The following is an 18,019-nucleotide window of genomic DNA, read 5'->3' on the forward strand; positions in this document are numbered from 1 at the left end:
TAAAAGGGGGTTTGTAAGTGATGAAAGAAATGCTGATGCTTATCATAACCGCTTGAATCATTTCTTTATGTACAAGCTGATTAAAAAAATCCATTCCAAGCTAAAAAAATCAGTAACCCACTTAAAATGCTCTATCAGAAACACTTTTTACAGTAATATCAGACATCCTGGCACCATAAGGCTGCATGTACAGGCACACATGGTCTCAGCTAAATAACAAAGTAAAGTTTCAACCAATTGATCGCACTAGATGAAAAGTTAACCAATCACAAGAGTGAATACATTTCTTCCTGAGACATCAAATTTCATGTAAATTCATGCAAAAGCTTTTTGCATATTTCAGTGTGATTTTACGTTGGGAGACAATCACACAACATGCTTATTAGGGCTTAAAAACAACAGCAACAAACAAAAAACTTCTTACTGTATCGTAGAGGTGGAAAAGAAAATGCAGCAACCCACTTAAAAAGGATGAAGAACTCCAGTAACAGAAGCATGTAGCAAAGTTGGAGTACATGAGCTATATACTCAAAGATTTGAAACAAACTTTGTGCTTCTAAAGCACCACCACCTTTGAACTTGAAAACTTACAGCTGGTAGAATTAGTATTTGTAAAAAATGTAAGATTTCAGTGTAAAATAATCACAGATGCTGCACACTCATGGTTCTATCTGTTGTACTGTAACTGTAAAGTTTCTACTCCCCACAGATTTGTAGTCTAACTCTGCTGCCCCGTGCATATCCTGTAAACCTTCACCCTGTAGTTGGATATCATGATTTTTTTTTCATGCTGAAAAACTCTTTTTTCTTTATTTCGTCTTTGGTCTCATTCTTGCAGGTCATCTTCTCTGTCAGGTTAAGTGTACATTGCAATGTACATCCACTGTAATAAAAAAATCATAGATTATTCATATGTTTCATACCTTAAAATCTCAGTAACTGCATCAAAGAAAACAGAAGATGTCGTGTATGCATGACATGATTCTTTAACTATTTTAAAATGAACTGTAGTCACCTCTGGTTCCTGAAGAGTCACAGCCTTCCCATCAGACAACTGGTTGAAGATTTCTGTGGAGAAAGACATAAATCCTTATAGTTAAGAAAAATTAGGAGAAGTTTCAAACTTCGAACTTGTTCTGCCTTCATCCTTTTGATTTCCCATCAGAGATGTAAAGAGTATTTCTGAGTAATTTCTAAGTGTAAAGAAATGAAGAGAAAAGACTGGTTTCAGTTAATGAAGACCAACAGATATTTTGCAGTTTTAAGTTAGGTGTTTCATCTTTGCAGATATTCAAATCTGATTCAAATTCCACAGTTGACAACTTTTAACCTTTGAAGAATATAAAATATGTCTATTGTAATTTTCTTCAGATGTACTTACGGTACATGCATTCAAAGCGAAGTACTAGACTGATGAAGCTCTCCAGAGTAATGTGCCCAGATGAGGTGCCGTAACGCAGAGCCATCAAATTCAGCATCTCGTCGCTGATCTTCATTCCTGACCAACATACAGATCATAAGATGAAGTCTTACAGCAGAGTTTGTATTAGTGCTGCTTGCTACCAGATACAAACAGACACGGTGCTAGACAGGTGGTTTGTCTAGAATATCAAAGCAAGTGCTAATACTTTACAAAAATACTGGTGTATTTACACAACCTTCAGAACATTTTAATACTGAATGTATGATTGTCATTACTGTACACTTCATTGTAGAATTTAAGCTGGATCCTGATCTTTTTTTCTGCTTTAATGCGTTACTTTGGTACTTTACTAACCTGAGAAATAATCATTTTGGCCACACAGAAGAAGCAGAGACATGTTGCAAATAAAAAACTTTAATATGACAATTTAATTTGTTGGTAACCAGTAGGGCTGGGTATCGTCACTGATTTCTAGAATCGATTCGTTTCCGATTCACAAGTTCCCGAATCGATTTGATCCACGATTTGATTCGATTCGATTCAATTAAATTCAATTTGAATCTGGGAAATTTTGACAGTCAGAAATATTATAATTCAGATCAGTACATTTACATATTTTGTATCTATAAAAAGGAAGCTGACACACGCAAGACTTTATCAAAGGTGTGAGCGTCACAGCAGATGCCTTTGTGTCAAAGTAGCTGAAGATAAAACAGAAAAACATGAAGGTGGTTTTCCTGGCCTGGGATTTTATAAAAATATTCTGCAGTACATCAAAAACGAAAGAAAACCATTAATCAACATATGAACGTTGACGTTACAGCGGTTTTATTAGAGACACGGCTAAGCGTTTTGCATTTTGCATAATTTTAAAAAGTTTAAATTTGTTCAGTATTGAACGGCAGAAATTAGGTTTTCTTTTCGGAAGAATGTAAAACCAAAAAAACAAAACAAAAAAAACAGCGGCCGACAGCGCTGTAAACAACAGTAGACTTGTGCGTAACAAGCAAGCGAATAATGCAGAAAACAGATTTTTAGACGGGAAACTGTTCTTGAAGTACAGAGAGAGAGAGAGAGAGAGAGAGCTGTGCATGAAGTGTGATTTTTATCATGGTGGAAGCAAAACAGTAAAAGTCAGAGTGATTTCATGACGATGTTTATGTGAAGCGTAGTTTGGATCTTCTTTTGCTGCTGGTTCGGTCAATATTGTTTGGAGAGAGATAAAACTAACAGCTTTAGAATCAGCGCAAAAAGGGCGTGAACACAAAGCGCGGACCCGCCGAAACATCAGAATCAGCGAGCTGTCGGCTTTCAGCCCGACCGTGTCCGTGCAGTTGTTGTGCCAAAAAGTGATTGTCTGCCAGAAAGTGATTGCCGTCCGCGGGAGCGCGCGCAGCCGCTTAAAGCGGCAGCGCCCGTCGGGTGAGAAAGGCGACATCTCACTGATTCTGATCCGCGTGTCGCGCTGTGTGTTTACGTCCTTGTGCAGAATCCGTGTACCTGCTCTCATTTACTGTCTTAGCTGTTTGGTGGTTGTTGAAATTTTGTGAGGTTTCACCTGAGATTCTGGCGTTTCGGGCAAAATAAATTTATATTAAAAAATCGATTCAGGATTTTAATGAATCGATTTCACGTTATCCAAGCCAGAATCGATTTTAATCGATGAATCGATTATTAAAACCCACCCCTAGTAACCAGTCCATATAGCCCACTTATTTAGACTCTTTTAGCTTGGTTTTTGGTCTTTACCAGCTTCTGGGTGCCACATAGTGTGAGAGCCACCACTACAGAGAGTGACCAAAAATAAGCAGACAGCTAAACACAACCTGATGCAGAGCTCCATGAAGGGAGAGATTTACATAAATGATTGTTACCATTGTTTTACATAGAAAATGTGAAAGAGTCAATAATCACAGGATAGTTTTGTGTTCCAACAGTATCTTAACATGGGTTTTAAAATTAAATGTCTACCTGAGGCTATCATAGCATTTCTCAGCTCACTTAGTGACAGCGTCCCCGTTTTTGAAACATCACAGCGGGAGAAAATTTCCTGTGTGAAAAGCACATAAATAGCCATTATAATGTTAGAATAGTTATAATGAGGAGAAGTTTGCATGGTTAGAACCAGTGACCTTCTGCCCTTCAGCAGCACAGGGACATTTCCCGGTTTTAGGTTTTCCTTCCATGAGCAGTCAGCTTGACCACCAATAAAATAACAAGCAGCAATGACTCAACAAGGGTCTATTCTCATAGACTGCATGCATGCAGTGTTCAGTGGCTATTCTGCTGGACTGGACAGAGAAACAGAACAGTGAGGAAGAGATTAGAAACAGACAAGCTTAAAGATGAAACAAATCCAGTTCAATTTGTGAAGGTTTGTTGCTTTTGCTCGATGACTGAATATAAAGACTTGCTTGAAAATCTAAGATAATCTCTGTTTAATTATTTTGTATCTCACATTTTTACATTGTTCTTGCTCATTTTTGAAAACTCAGTATTTAGGTTGTGTGTGTGTGTGTGTGTGGGGGGGGGGGGGGGGGGGGGGGGGGGGGGGGGGGGGGGGGGGGGTGGATTTTAATGTTAACAAATCCCTGTTACATATATAGTGACCAAATTCAAAGGCAAAAGTGACATTTGAAAATCAATGGTTGACATGTTAAAAGACTTCATAGATAATTCTGTCATAACTACACGTAAATACATTAGAACATCTGTAGTTATAGACTTCAAGTGATTTCTCTTTGTAGCATTAACTGTTGAATAAACTCAGAACCTGAGGCAATCCTAATATACACAATGGATTAGTCTACAAAATGAGTAGTCTGGTGGTGTGTGGGTGAGATAAAGTCAACATCCTGATGTTGATAATTGTGGCACCCTGAGTATTTTAAGGATCAAAAACAAGTCTCAGAATTCTTGTTGAAGTTCTTTTAACGTGTTTGTGCCCCCCCCCCTTCACCTTTATTTGCTTTTGTTATGACAATAGTTTATATCATAGCACAGAGCAAAAAGCTCATTTGCTCCCACTTGATGTGGTGTTAAGGCGATATTTAGTTTCGCCAGTAGGTGGCAGTGGCGGCTCAGACAAATGAGTGACTGGCAAAATAATCCCTTACAAAAGTAACGCAGGCCAGTTATTGTAATGGAGGCCGTCAGTAACACAGAACTGCTGTTTTGCTGTGTTTCAGGTGAGAGCAGTATACAAGAACTATATACAGTTAAGCCCATAATTATTCCCCTGCCAAATTTTGACTTAAAGTTACTTTTGTTCAACAAGCAAGTTCTTTTTTGAGCAGAAATGACACAGGTGTCTCCCCAAAGATAATAAGACGATGTACAAGAGGCATCATTGTGGAAAAAAATATTTCTCAGGTTTTATTTATATTTTAGCAAAAAGTATCATGCCCAGAATTATTCATACCCTTCTCAATAATCAATAGAAAAGCCTTTATTGGCTATTACAGCAATCAAACGCTTCCTATAATTGCAGACCAGCTTTTTGCATGTCTCCACAGGCATTTTTGCCCATTCATCTTTAGCAATGAGCTCCAAATCTTTCAGGTTGGAGGGTCTTCTTGCCATCACCCTGATCTTTAGCTCCCTCCACAGATTCTCAATTGGATTCAAGTCAGGACTCTGGCTTGGCCACTGCAAAACGTTAATGTTGTTGTCTGCTAACCATTTCTTCACCACGTTTGCTGTATGTTTTGGGTCATTGTCGTGCTAAAATGTCCACTGGTTCCCAAGGCCAAGTTTTTCTGCAGACTGCCTGATGTTGTTGTTGAGAATCTTCATGTATTGCTCTTTTTTCATGGTGCTGTTTACTGTGATTAGGTTCCCTGGTCCATTGGCTAAAAAACACCCCCAAAGCATTAGGTTCCCACCACCATGTTTGACAGTGGGGATGGGGTTCTTTGGGTTGAAGGCTTCTCCATTTTTATGCCAAATGAAGGCAACATCATTGTGACCAAATAATTCAATTTTTGTTTCATCTGACCATAACACTGAAGACCAGAAATCTTCTTCTTTGTCCAGATGAGCATTTGCAAAGGCCAAATGAGCTTTTGCATGCCTTAGAAGTGCCTGGAGAAGTGACGTTTTCCTTGGTCTGCATCCGTGGAACCCAACAGTGTCCGTTGGACTGTCTGCCTTGAGACATTGCCACCAGCAGAGCCCAGATTCACCAGAATGGCCTTGGTGGTGATCCTTGGATTCTTTTTCACCTCTCTCACTATCCTCCTGGCCAGCACAGGTTTCACTTTTGGCCTCCGACAACGTCCTCTGAGATTTTCCACAGTGCGGAACATCTTGTATTTTTTAATAATACTTTGCACTGTAGCCACTGTAACTTGAAAACATTTGGATATGGCCTTGTAGCCCTTTCCTCACTTGTGAGCAGCCACAATGCACAGCTGCAGGTCCTCACTGAGTTCCTTTGTCTTAGTCATGAATGTCCACAGACCACCTGCAGAGAGCTGCTGTTTTTCACCTGTTGAGTTGATCAAAACAGCTATTTCCAATTAATCAGGGTAATTAGGATGCTTTAGAACAGCTTTGACTATTTGGAATGGTATGGAACTTTGGATTTTCCCAGAGACTGTGACAGTTTGTAAAGGGTATGAATAATTCTGGACATGATACTTTTTGCTCAAATGTAAATAAAAGCTGAGAAATATTTTTTTTCCACAATGATGCGTCTTGTACATCATCTTATTATCTTTTGTGAGACGCCTGTGTCATTTCCAGTCAAAAAATAACTTGCTAGTTGAATAAAAGTAACTTTAAGTCAAAATTTGCCAGGGGTATGAATAATTATGGGCTTAACTGTACATTTAAGTAAAGTTGATACTTATTTAAAGTAACATGTTTGGAGTGTAATTCTTGTTTATAAGGCGTTTAATGTGACCAAAGAAGAGAGTTGATTCAGGATATCCGTGGCTAACGCTAGTAACGTTTGTGCGCTAGCTAAGTGATGTTAGTCTCCTGCGTGTTAGACTGTTTAACCGTGTTGTTCCATCGGAAACGGGGTAGAAAACATTTAGCTGGTTTCAGTAAAAGTTATAAGACATGTTTTGGTAAACCAGCCGGTACATCTTATGTTGTGTATTGTTTACTGGTTTATTGTCTGTCATTTACTCTGTTACTAAGGGCTGATTACTAAAGGGCCATTACACATAATCCCTTACAAAAGTAAAGCAGGCCAGTTATTGTAACGGAAGCCGTCAGTAACACAGAGCTGCTGTTTTGCTGTGTTTCAGAGCAATAAACCTCAATGTGCAACTGGATGAACCTTGTCTTCCTTCAGTGTGTAACATAATTTTAAAAGATTTATTTCTTGTGTGCTACAGCCTTCCTGATGTCATCACCAAATCTGAAATCTTCCCCTGGCCCAGCCTGCCCTGTTGCTCACTACGTATGCTTCCCATGTCGCTCCCTTTGTTCAGTGAGTTCTTATATGCAAATGTGACAGTTCCCGTTCAAACTAAATCCTGCTTTCACCTCTGATTACCTGTCAGGTAATCCTGTCTTTGTCTTGTAATGACATTTACTATGTTTATCTTACCTGGTATGTGACAACCTTCTTCCACAGACGAACAAATTCTTCACCATTCAGCTTTCCAGTCACAGATGTCTTTTTAAGGTACGATTAAGATATCAGAACTGTACATGTTTTCTCATGCCTTAGCCTGACCTTTAAATCTATTCATGTTTGCATTATTCAATAAAAGGGCAGGCAGGTTTTGACTTGTACACTGTTAATATGTTTTATGTAAGTGCAGTTACTGTAAGGGTTTGCTCTTTTTACCAGAAAGCAGCTGAAATGAAGCCAATATAAATACACCCCAGTCAATATGACACTCGAGGATACATCCATCAGAGCTACCATGCTGCGACAGGCATCGATTGTGAATCCTCCAGATTTCAAGTCTCCTAAAAAAGAACGAAGGAAATCATACTAGGACACTCTGCACCATCTACATGGGATTATTATATTTAGCTGTGTAGCTGTCACTTTTACTGTGCAAACCTTGTAGTATTTTTCCATTTAGGAGCCTCTGTAGCTGCTCTGCATCCACTTCTTCATACTGGAAAATACATGAAAATAATAAAAGCTTTATGTGATGGTTGGGTTACTTTTAAGTGTTTCTTTTTATCTAACTAAAAAAAAACCAAATAGACATATGTTCTCCCCCCAAACAAATATGAACTATTGTTACAAGACACAATCCTTTACCTTGTCAGAATGTTGACGGAAGAATGTCCTTTTACTTTCGTCATCTTCACTCTTTCCCACTGGTGTGTTCTGCAAAAGAGCAGTGCTGTAAGGATGTTTTCATCTCCATATTAATGATTAGACTGTGTCCGACATATATGTTTATATTTTTCATTAAATCAATGTTAACAAAAAAAACAACCAAGGTTAAAAACTGACCAAGTATGAGGTCAATAGTGCAGAATTAACTACCAAATACCAAGGGGTTATTTTGACTTTTATTTGACAGTATATGTTTGCAATGGATAACGTAACATGATCTTATTCACCTCTTCCAATTCCATATGTTCATGACCACTGGAGTTTTCACTGAGGATGTGGGACAGATAAAAGAAATGAGACAACTGTTTTTTCACCAGCAAGTAAGAGTAATGTGCAGGATTGTCATTGGGGAGATCACAGGAGCAACAACTTTGTGATAGACCCTGAGGACGATACAGCCATGTGATACCCGAGCACCACAGCACTACAGGTCCTCACAGACTGACAGGTCAGTGTACCAAAGACACACATTTATAGAATTCCCCCTTCAAAATTCCTTCCCACTTGCCCAGCTTTGCACACCCACATATTATAGTAAGAATGCAAACTTTTAACAAATAACAATGAATGATTTTAAATCTTTTAAAACAGCTCAGCTATCAGAACTCCACCTGACTTTGCAGTCGTATAATCAGTGACACCACTGCTCAAACTCAGTCTTTTGGTATAATCCTTCTGCTATTCTCTCTCCAAAATGCCACTTCTTTACTTGCTTGCTAAACATCTTTTATAGTGCCAATAATACTTTTTATGACACTTAGACACATAATTGATGTCAAAAGGTGTACGGGCATTTCCACAGATGACTGAGAGCATCATCAAAACCTTCTCAAAAAGGCACCTGCTTAAATCAGTGCAGTATAAACATAGTAGAACTTTTACAGCTAGACACAGTCAACACAGTGGGTGGGGCCTCCTCTGCCCCACCCACTCTGTCAAAAGTAATACCTTTGTTTGAGATTATGTTTATTTTTAGCATTTACTACCCCAGGAACATGTTAACTTTGAAAATTATTTGTCACTTCACTATTTTGCCAAAAGACTTAAGGAGCTTGGAAAGAAAAGCTTCTGGACTTCTTTAAGTTTAGTCATTAGTTGTTATTAATCTCTGGCTCTCTTCCACAGCATTTCTTTGGTCTGTCTTCCTCTCCTCACACCAAGCTCTCATGGAAGGTGACTGCCCCTCCCTGAACCCGGTTCTGCTGTAAGCTTGTTCGTGTTAAAAAGGAGGTTTTTCTTCCCAATGTCACCAAGTGCACGCTCAAAGGGGGTCATCTGATCTTTGGTTTCTTCTCTTTGAAATATAAAGTGCCTTGAGGTGAATGTTAAGGTGATTTGGAGCTATATAAATACAATTGAATTGAAGTAAACTGAACTGAAATGCAGATGGGAATTTTTTAGAAGCAGATTTGTGAGGTCATACATTGACGTTGGACAAGAAGGCCTGACTCGCAGTATTTGCTCTAATTCATCCCAAAGGTGATCTGTCAGGACTCTGTGCAGGCCATTCAAGTTCATCCACACCAAACTCACTCATCCACGTCTTTACGGACCTTGCTTTGTGCAATGGTATGCAGTTGTATTGGCACAGGAAGGGGTAATCTCCAAACTGGTCCCACAAAGTTGGAAGCATGTCAAAAATGCTTTGTTATGCTGAAGCATTAAGAGTTCCTTCCACTGGAACTAATGAGCCAAGCCCAACTCCTAAAAAACGGCCGCACACGATAATCCCGCAAGGAAATTTCACGACTCGACTTGTTGCACGGATGTCATCCTATCGCCATGCTGGAATTGAGACTGAAACTGAGAATGACCTATTCTTTCACAAATGTTTGTAGAAGGAGTCTGCATACAGGTACTTGAATTTCTACACCATGAAAATGATTGGAACACCTGGATTCAATGATTTGGATGGGTGAGTGAATACTTTTGGCAATGTGGTGTGTAAGTTTGCAAGTATCTTACTGCACGTGGGTCTCTGCCTTGGACAGGATGGTCAGGATGAAGGAGGCTGTCTCATTGGGACTGAAGGTGGATGGCACAATCAGATATTCACCAGGCTTCAGCATCATTAACTCCATCACCTCACGGGCATTTATGTAGGATTTAGTGTGGGCAACAAGTTTGCTCACACTGAAGAAAGAGGCTGGGAACTTTCCGCTGTGTGTCATGTACTGTAATATCAGTATTAGATATTTAATCTTTTTCACTCTGTCTATGTCCTGTTATTTGAAAATGTGAAATGAAATATGCGCTGTGGGAAAATACTTACATTTTTGGGCACCTTAGAGGAAATCACAGACAAAAAAATAGTATAAGGAAAATAATTAGAACAAGTGAAGTTTGACAATATAAAAGCTAAATGGAAACTAATGATTACCTTTAGGGATTGAAGGGGATTTTTTTGTAAATGAAGCCCAACACTTCCACTTTTCAGTAGTTGCAGAGTACACAAACCTAACCAGTGTGATGGAAACAATAAAGGCTCATCTTTACCTCAAATACAGAAAATCCAATGTAGAGGTTCTGGACCAGGCGTCTATTCCTTTTGTCAGGCTTTTGCATGAGAGAGACCAGCATGTTGATTTCACCCTGTTTCCCAGCACATTCACTGGATAATTCATCAATCTTGACCCGATACTGTGGATTTGTCCAGAAGCTCTCTGAGAAGCAAAGAAGGAAATCATTTTGGAGTTTTCCATTAATCTATTATTATTATTATTATTATTATTAAGTAAACCTTAACAAGCAGCTACAAGATGATCCACTGACTCCACAGAAATATGAAACTTTCTCTTCACAGTTCCCAAATTATTGCAATTATGGTAAATGGTAAATAGCCTGTATTTATATAGCGCTTTACTAGTCCCTAAGGACCCCAAAGCGCTTTACATATCCAGTCATTCACCCATTCACACACACATTCACACACTGGTGATGGCAAGCTACATTGTAGCCACAGCCACCCTGGGGCGCACTGACAGAGGCGAGGCTGCCGGACACTGGCGCCACCGGGCCCTCTGACCACCACCAGTAGGCAACGGGTGAAGTGTCTTGCCCAAGGACACAACGACCAAGACTGTCCGAGCCGGGGCTCAAACCGGCAACCTTCCGATTACAAGGCGAACTCCCAACTCTTGAGCCACGATCGCCCCGATCGTGGCTTATTATATTTAATGGCTCAGTCACACTAGAGTAAAAATAGCACTTCCTTGGCCTTGGCACCTCCAAAGTGATTGGATAGGTCACCTTGCACGTTAGGAAGTACACTGTCTCCCAAAAAATTTATCCTCTGACTACAATCACTGCCAGACAGATTGACAATGTTTGTAAATAATTTCTATCTAATTTATAAGTACAGACAGATTGGCAATACTATACAGTTACACTGAGTCAGTCTGCATTATAAGCACAACTCTTGTGCGCATCTCTGGTTACCATTTCATCGTATTTATATGTTTTATTGCAAAGTCACTTTGAAGATGATAACTGACTGCTAGTGGTCACAGACCTGTTCCCATCTTCGAAGGAACCATTTCAGAGTCACTGAGATTGTATGGTCAGGATTTTGGTTACACTGTAGTCTTCAAAGATTGATTATAGCACAAAAGAAATAAATAATAGTTGCAATTAGTTTTAAATTGCTAAAAGGCATGTGGTGCTGTGCAAAACTTTAAGTTCATGTATGGATGAATTGGTATAAATGGATGTAGCAAAGAGATCATTTATTTCCATAACTAAGGCATTTAAATTATTAGAGCTTTTGGATATACCAGGGTTCTTCATGCAGCCTCCAGCAGTGGTTCCTGCAACCCATCGACCTTGATAAATGGAGGTGTTCCAGTGACAGGTAGAGTTTCCATCCAGGAAGTCAGGGCACATGCAGCAGATGTCGAGCTCTGAATAGGTCTTACAGAAGTCTTTCAGACTCATCCTTGAAAGCAGATATAAATTTAGGTAATAATGAGTTCTGGCAGTTTCCTGATAATGGATGATAACAAAAATTAATCAACAGAAATATAAAAAGCATGTATTCTGCAACAGTTAGTTGATTTAATGGAATCTACACAAAAGCGTAGCAGCTTTTGTTTTGCAGCTTTCACTGGAAGTCAAAATTCTAACTCTATAGACTCTTTTGCCCTCGATTATCTATTCTATTATTTAATATTATTCTATTAAACTATGTTCAAAGAAACTAACTATATAATCTAATTTAACTTTTAAGCATTTTAGCATAGAGATGTATAACACAATAAGTTTCAAGTACTTAGGGTTAGAAAGCATCTTTTTGTTCTTCTTTTTTTTGATTATGGTAAGAATTTATTATTGTGTAACTACTAACTGTGTTGCATTTGTCACATTTTGATTTTTCTTACCAAAACTCGCCGTCATCATAGACTGCTAGGCACATATCTCGATCTTGAGGACTCACAGTTTGCCACAGAGGGGACCTTTGTTGAAATTTTTCAGAGAAGGAAGAGGAGGTATATAAATACAATATTGTCATATTATAAACTTTTCAATTTTAAGCTCATTCAAGCTACAACTACTCCTCTCTACTCATATGGATGAGATGTGGAAAATTAGTGACCTTTCCAGTCAACAAAGAGTCTTTAAGAGTTGTCAGGAGACTTTTTCTCCTTCTGCCTCGTGTGCAAGACAGACCTTGTTTCAACAGTTTCAAACAGAGCCATTAGGGAATACCTCCAAACCACAAACCACATCTAAAATCATCATGTGTTTCAAAATAAGAAACTCTAGAATAAAAGAATAAAACCACTGAGTCCTGTCAAAACTTGCTATCTACGTTTTTTTCTCTTCACTTACATAAGAAGTTCATAATTAAGAGATTATGCTGATATGAAACCAACAGAAAAGTTTCTCATGGCTCTGATCCACATATCCTCAGCCCTTCTTTGCATGCCTAAAAAAATATATGAAGTATATCACTGAGGAAATTACTAGAACAAAACACAGAGGACTTCTTGATATTTCCCTGTGAGCAAAAATAATAATCTATATCTAAATAATGTTATTCCACCGCTGCTAAAGTATCTCAGTATTTTGTCTTCTGAGCTACAAAACCAGAGAAATGCTTCTTTAAAATAGTCACAGAGTGTGCAAGATGCTCTAACCGATCACTCCAGTCTCCATTCCACTCTCCGTGGCCCCAGGGATTCCACAAACGCACCAGATTCACCGTCTGCCCTCGGCTAATCATCTGCACACCAAAGGAAACCACAGCATTCATTTGTAGTTTCTTTAATATACACTGCTTTACACTAAATGCAAGCTCAGTACCTTTATTACCTCAAAATGAATGAAATTAATCATTTGCTGAGGTTAACATCAGTAGAAACTTAAAAGCTTAGCTCTTGCTAATATAACTTTAACAACCACTCTATTTTAATCTGCTGCATGTTGTATTATGTTTTAAATAAATGCCAGACCTTACCTGTTTAACACCTGTGACAGCGTAAGCATGGCTTTGGACCAGCCCATTTGGTAGTACAATGTTTTCAGTTGTCTCCTACAAAGAATTAACACATGTAAAGAATCCAAGTTCAGTTAATATTAGCACAGCTTAATAATCCAAGTTCAGTTAATATTAGCACAGCTTAAGAAAAATATCATTTTGCTTTTGGTTCTTGCAGGTAATAAATACTGAACACACAAGAACGAGCTGAGTTGGCTAAATGGCAAATTTCAAAAGAAAACCAAATCATATTAGCAAACTTTGGCTTTTCAAAGTAGTAAAGAAAACCAATATATCGTTGCTTATGTTAGCATTACTCGTGTGTAAGCAAATTAAATATCATTTACTCATACAGTAGGATATATCAACATAATTTTATTGTGATATTAGCTTTTCAGTGGAAAAACAAACAGTGTCTTAAATTCTTATGAAGGTTCAAAGGAGCAAGATTATCATATATCATATGAGACAGCTGCTTCTGCTGGATTAAGTGCTTTCATGCATTGTGAGAGTAAACTATCCGGACCGGTATTTCAGTCTAATGTATCAGTCGCTCCCTCTGTCTGAAAAGACTTATCCATGTAGTTACTATTTGAGGGGCCAAACTCTGAGAAACAAGATCCTATAGAGCCACTTATGGGTCATTAATTAATTAAACTCAGTAAACTACATAATGAAAAAGGTGAATATTCTTTCATACAAATAGAAGTATTGATACTGTTAAGGTATTGAGAAAAATACTACATGCAAAACACTGGTCAAAATTATGCTGTAATTTTATTTCTGATAAAAAAACTCGAACATGATCGTCAAAAACATTTACCAGTGTTTCCTTTTCACAACCAACTATTGCTCTGGCTCTTGCATTAACATGTACAGGATTTTCTTCATTCTATTAAATTGTACTGGTTTTTAGGTATCGCTCTTGACTTCAGTGAAACATTTAAATAGGGCGGTGCTGTTTACTTTAATGTGACTGGTAGATTTCCAGCCACTGTGAATGGGGGAGTTATCAAACCACCTTCTCAAAATGGAACAATCCCAACACAGTGTTTTTATTTTTTTGCTGGGACAGGAGTAAATGTGCCAGCTACGTGGGTTGTCGCATCCTTCATTCATCTTTTACACCATGATTTTTATAACTCTGGGCTAAGAGCTATTATTCTGAAGGTGCTTTTATGACCTGATCTTTCAGTCAGACAGACACCCCAGACTGTTTTCAAAACAAAGATTACAAAGGCAGTGTGTTGCTTTATGTAGTCTATATCAATGCTTACACCCTGTGGTGTCCCACAACCCATCAGTGACTTGGATTGACCGGCTCGGCACATCATTTCCCACAGGTCTGGAGGGGGCTTTGATAGATCAATATAAATGTGGACCCCACCAGTGAAGTCTACCAACGCCTCAGCAGGGGTTCCAGCATTCATATCTGTGTAGGAACCACACACCCTGAAAAAAATGGATGTATTGTAATTTTTACTGACAAATCACTCCCACAAAGAGCACTGTAAACTGAGAAATAACACAGGGTTTTTACATACTTTGCATAGGCTTTTTCCAGCAGAGCCGGCCAAAATTCAGTTGGATCTCTGGAGTGGACAAAAATGAGTCTGCCATCAATTGTTGGTAGTTTGTCATCAATGATGACATCCACCCATTTTCCAAATCTCCAGAACTGAACAGTTTAAAAAGAGGAGAAAGGGAAAAGGTTTTATGCACTGTTTAATGCAACCTGCTTTTAGAGATTTATCTTCGGCAATGGCAGAATATCAAAACAAAACAAGAAATTCCTTAAACAAATGTAAACTGCACAGACAACATTTTACCCCTGACTTTTTCAATGGTATAAATGATATTATGGTACTGGATATACCCTGAAGTGGAACAGCCCACAGTAATCCTCATCAAAGTTTTGCTCAAGAGGAACAACTTGTCCAAGGATGTGATTCTGAAATGTCAGAGCTCCAATAGAGGCAATAAACCAGCAGTTTTCTGTGAAAAATATTTAGTTAAGTTGTCAGAATGATTTACTGTGCAGATATTGCAGTAGAAATTGTGCTGATTATGGTTAGATTGACACTAAGAAGTGAAAGAATAAATATACTTACTAGCCCAACCTTGACCAAAGTCAAACCTGGAGACCCCGTCAACAACAAAAGATGGATTTGGAACAATTTTCTGAAAGAACAAAAAAAAATCTTTTGGGTTATTATTATTATTTCTTTATTAGTAGTAGTATTATTAATGGGCTTACTGCAACAACAATTACAAAGAAACATTAACAATCATTTGGCCAAAATTAACAGTTGGTATTTTATACAATTTTGTCTTTGTTTTCCTTGAAGAAATACTTCATGCAGCTAAAATGTGCATCCTCGTTTGTGGTTGGTAAAGCATTCAGGCGCAACATGAAACAAAGGTTCCAATAACCCCACGTACAAATGAATCGGCAGACTTCTGTGCTTCATGAAGAGTGTTAACTGTCTAGATTTGTTAGAGCATCGGCGTGGCAGGGGTGTGGTCTTCGGCTCTGCTGCAGAGGAGCAGCTAGGACTGATTGGTGTGATCAGCCACGCTGGCACTGCCCACCGAGCCCAATGCCCCACACTCCTCTGCAGCTGAGCCACAGACCACACCCTCGCCTCAATCAGCTTTCATGATTATATGTAATTGCATTTGGGGTTTTCAGCCAATGCAACACTCACCCCTGGTCGCAGCCACACCACTCGGGCAAGATCAGAAGGCGTCAGTATCTCATTGCCGATTGAATTTCTGTCAGGGGGAAACATCTCATCGATGTACCTTAGATGTCGGATGAGACAGTACTGTTTCAGCTGGTGGAAGTCTTGGTTTAGGAACCTCTCGGGGTTGGTGACAGTCCCGTAGCCATTTTTCATGTGGCGTGCACTGATGATGTTCATGCACACACCTGGAGGAGGCATAGCTGCAGGGTTTGAAAGCTGCTGAAAACAAACATTAAGAAGTGCAAAGATTAACTTTAATTCTCATTACACAAACTCGTTTTTCTTCTTCGACGTGCCCAAAGTACATCAGTATGTAGGTGTACTCCTTTACACAAGACTCTTTTACATAAAACTGTAAAGTAATTGTCAGTGTCAATAATGTAACAACACCACAAAACTGTTACAAAAAGAGGTAAATAAAGTGTAAATAAAAGTGTAAACCAAGCTGTTTAAGAATGTTTACAGTACAAAAGGTTCTTCACCTTACCTTACCTGAAAAGCTAGACGGCAGTGACTGTGGGTGGAGAGAAACTCTGCTGTTTTTATCATACCTGTAAATGCCCGAGGCTACTTCTGTCAGCACGTGATCGTAATTCAATAAGCCCTCCCTGATCTGTTTTTTTACTGGTACAGCTGTCTGTTGTTCACAAACAGAGAGAAGAATAGAAGAAATGCAGACATTTACGTGATTAAAAGCTTCCAAGTCAGTCAGCTCTGCAAATATGCAAGTATCAAGTCACAAAGTATGAGCTGTCCAAGAATGATTAATGGTTAATGCAAAACCTAATACGGCAAAGATGGGACGATAGCTTGGTTTTGAATCCAGGGTTTGAGTTTTTGTGAGTTCATGGTTGCTTCTATTTTGAATGATTCAAATATAAATACACTTTTCACACAGTCTTTATGAAAAAAGATGGCTAGCACATTTAAATCACTTTAAAACATTGTCTAAACAAAATACTTTGACAGCTTTTTTGAGAGTCAAAATGTAGAAAGCAGATGTCGTCTGTTGTGCATCTGCCTTTGTGTTTTTAAGGTTTAGTTTCAGGGTGGAGCTCTCATGACAGACAGGTAACGGATTCCCTGTATTAGACTGTAAGGATTAAATTTTTAAACATGTTTTAAAATATAGGAGATTATAGTTGTCCTATGCGTGCTACCGTGCAGATGGTAGCATGCAAATGTACCCATCTCACATTAAAATAAATTATACCATGTAGTTATTATGTGAATTAATTCTTTTGATAATATTCAATTATATGAGTTAGTAAATACTTCTTATTCTATACCACAAAAATTCAGTTATGAATTAAATTGTGAATGGATTGACAGATAATACACAGACCAATAGTAGCTGTATCTCTGCCTATATAATATTTTATTCCTTTCATTACCCTTTGGATCAACTTTGGTCTTTAAAGTAGGCTGACACTGCCCTTCTGGACTCAAGAAATTATTTTTAACCGTATTTTTCACTTCCTGGTTGAAATAAGGTTAATTCTAAATACAATATTAGTTCCTTTAGTATCTTCAGTCACAGAGAGTTCGGCTTAACTTACCAGTGTAATGTCAGTTCCGTTGTTAAATTTGACCTATTGACTAAACAAGGCTTAGCAGCACCATAAAACAACTGTGTGCTTGCTATTGTTTACACAGTGAATAATCATTAAGTGTAACTTGCTTGCTTTTTGTTATGGTGGCAGGTATGTCATGGTAGTTGGCACACACCGTACATTAGCCTGGGATACGTCCAAGCCATGTGCTCAATTTATAAATTTCATGCTGCTGTTTAGGGCAGGACACTTTGCTTCAAAAGTCAATATTCCCAAAGGATGTTTGTTTTAAAGCTACACTGACAGTTTACTCACCATGTGACTCTCAATAACAAGTCTTATTAGGGGTTTTCTTTGTATGTTTGCTTAAAGGTAACCAACTAAATAAATGGGGTCAGGCGGGGTAAAGTGGCTCTTTGTCTGACAGGTATGTGGGCACTATACATCCTGCTGCTTACAAAGTTGGTTTAGGATGGCTGACACACAAAAATAATATATGGGCTT

General features: G+C 38.5%; 2 long non-coding RNA genes across 8 annotated transcripts in view; one reads left to right on the forward strand and one right to left on the reverse strand.

The window, feature by feature from the left end:
• Positions 1-47: 47 nt before the first annotated feature.
• LOC102082397 (calpain-1 catalytic subunit) overlaps positions 48-18,019 on the reverse strand; it is a 41,545-nt gene continuing 23,573 nt past the window's right edge. The window contains exons 2-23 of one of the 7 annotated variants that reach the window (XR_002057377.2): positions 16,514-16,599; positions 15,924-16,178; positions 15,327-15,396; positions 15,092-15,210; positions 14,760-14,893; positions 14,493-14,667; positions 13,195-13,269; positions 12,875-12,960; positions 12,116-12,190; positions 11,513-11,673; positions 10,236-10,402; positions 10,012-10,023; positions 9,705-9,913; positions 7,967-8,006; positions 7,659-7,727; positions 7,452-7,509; positions 7,293-7,354; positions 6,987-7,055; positions 3,395-3,473; positions 1,382-1,498; positions 1,016-1,068; positions 48-883 (exon numbers count right to left, since the gene is read on the reverse strand). This is a non-coding gene — a long non-coding RNA (calpain-1 catalytic subunit). Of the gene's footprint in view, positions 884-1,015; positions 1,069-1,381; positions 1,499-3,394; positions 3,474-6,986; positions 7,056-7,292; positions 7,355-7,451; positions 7,510-7,658; positions 7,728-7,966; positions 8,007-9,704; positions 9,914-10,011; positions 10,024-10,235; positions 10,403-11,512; positions 11,674-12,115; positions 12,191-12,874; positions 12,961-13,194; positions 13,270-14,492; positions 14,668-14,759; positions 14,894-15,091; positions 15,211-15,326; positions 15,397-15,923; positions 16,182-16,449; positions 16,600-18,019 lie in introns of those variants that run through there. The other 6 variants (XR_002057379.1, XR_002057378.1, XR_002057380.1 and 3 more) reach the window with 6 other exon arrangements.
• LOC109195951 (uncharacterized) lies at positions 3,990-7,547 on the forward strand. Its single transcript, XR_002057385.2, has 4 exons — positions 3,990-4,611; positions 6,772-6,866; positions 7,014-7,064; positions 7,233-7,547. It is a non-coding gene; the product is annotated as an uncharacterized LOC109195951 (long non-coding RNA).

The sequence above is a fragment of the Oreochromis niloticus genome, linkage group LG19 (genome assembly GCF_001858045.2).
Source record: "Oreochromis niloticus isolate F11D_XX linkage group LG19, O_niloticus_UMD_NMBU, whole genome shotgun sequence".
Lineage (NCBI taxonomy): Eukaryota > Metazoa > Chordata > Actinopteri > Cichliformes > Cichlidae > Oreochromis > Oreochromis niloticus.